At 33.8% G+C, this 1,954-nt stretch overlaps 1 non-coding gene across 1 annotated transcript; it reads left to right on the top strand.

The window, feature by feature from the left end:
• The first annotated feature begins 317 nt into the window (after positions 1 to 317).
• Positions 318 to 424, top strand: LOC128040754 (small nucleolar RNA R71). Its single transcript, XR_008195560.1, has one exon. It is a non-coding gene; the product is annotated as a small nucleolar RNA R71 (small nucleolar RNA).
• The last annotated feature ends 1,530 nt before the right edge of the window (positions 425 to 1,954 follow it).

Below are 1,954 nucleotides of genomic sequence, written 5' to 3'. Positions count from 1 at the left end.
TTTTAAATGGACTTGGTGGCTGAGCTACAAAATTATTAGTACTATTAGAGATTAACTGTTTTAACATACACAAAATAGACAATACCTGAGCTAATAACAAAGTGAGGGAGTCAACTTCATGAACTCCGGCTACGTATCTTCCTGAAGTTTTTTTATTTGTTGGCCATTGATAGTTATTACTCGCGATCCTCTCGATGATCTCATAATCCTTATTATAAGACTTAGACAAAATTAAACCATTCATGGAAGCATCTACCATCAATCTTGTATGTGCATTTAGACAATTATAGAATGTCTCCAACTGGATACAGTGAGGAATCCCATGATGAGGACACTTACGAAGTAACTCATTCAATCGCTCCCAAGCCTTATACAAAGACTCATCATCCAATTGTTGGAAAATTGTGGTCTCGTTCCTTAACTTAGCATTTTTGCTAGGTGGGAAATACTTAACCAAAAATCTCTCTACTAATTCTTGCCATTTAGATATGAAACTTGGTGGCAATGAATTGAGCCATACTCGTGCTCCATCTCGCAACGAGTACGAAAATAACTTCAACCTCAGTGCGTCTTCAGTCACACCGACTATCTTGAATGAATCACTCACGTCCATAAACAGTCGAAGGTGGAGATGTGGATCTTCTGTGGGCATACCACTAAATTGGCCCACCGTTTGTAGCATTTGAAACATCACTGGTTTCAATTCTAACTGGGTTGCCTCCATATTTGGCCTTCTAATTCTTGGGTTTAACTTACTGAAAAGTGGCACAGCATATTGTTTGATGCATCGATCCCTACCATTGGCAATAAGGATAGGATTTTGTACATGATCGACTTCATTACCTTAGTCTTGATTCTGACTTCCAAGGTCTATCTCGACTTGTCTTTGAGTTGTTTGTTCACGTCTTCCTTGTCTGGAAGTTCACTCAATTTCAGGGTCTACAGGGAGTAAATCGATAATTCGATCTATGCTCATAAACATCTGAAAAGAAAATCACAAAAAATTAAAAAGAATAAGTTAGTAATGTTAGAAATAAAACAAATTGAAAATAAATAATTTCACGAAAAAAATAACTATGGCAACAGTTGACAATCCCCGGTAACGGCGTCAAAAACTTGTAACGCTTAGGTTTGTGCAAGTGTACATAGTCGTTATCAAGTAATAAGTAAGTATCGAGTTATCGTCTCCACATGGATTGTATTTGTGTTGATTAAAAACACAATTTGCAAGAATTATAACAATTAGGTAAATAAAAACACAATATAGTTGAGAAGTGGTGATTAAAATATATTAAACTAAATGCAATGATCCCTAATGCCAATTATCCTAAGTATGCAAACTATATGATTGAAATAGATTTTAGTAAAACTAATCACAATTTGCAACAATTATAACATAAATAAACTAGGACAATTACTTTAATTAAACTCAATTTATTATTAACATGCTTAATAGCATTCGGAAAAACATTTCATGGTAACTCGATCTTTCATGAGTTTGGAAACCACATTAGGTCCTTTCGGAATCCTTTACTTAATAAATACGCATTTTACAGATCCTTATTTACTAAAGGTTTCTTAGCATTCATGTGAGGTAAAAGGGACGTGTTAGGTTTGAAACAATTTAATCACACAAATCTAAAAACTATGTAGATAATAGAGCTTGGTTAGAGTTTTTATGCAACCTACAATTTAATCGTGTTAGGATCTAAATTGAGCATGCACATTTCAATTATGAGTCCATTAGCCTTCGTCTAGTTAGGATCGCTCAGCTAATCCAGGTGTATTTTAATCACGTATGAACAAAATACACACTTGATTTTAATTGAAGCATGATCGATTGAGGCACAAACATTATAAGCATGAATCAAATAAATATTATTCAATAAAAGAAATCATCTAGCCTTAAATAAAATTAAGCTAACATTGTTGTAAACAAGAACAAAGAACACAT

This window comes from Gossypium raimondii, chromosome 4, assembly GCF_025698545.1.
Source record: "Gossypium raimondii isolate GPD5lz chromosome 4, ASM2569854v1, whole genome shotgun sequence".
Classification (NCBI taxonomy): domain Eukaryota; kingdom Viridiplantae; phylum Streptophyta; class Magnoliopsida; order Malvales; family Malvaceae; genus Gossypium; species Gossypium raimondii.
This window is presented reverse-complemented; position numbering and strand designations above follow the sequence as displayed.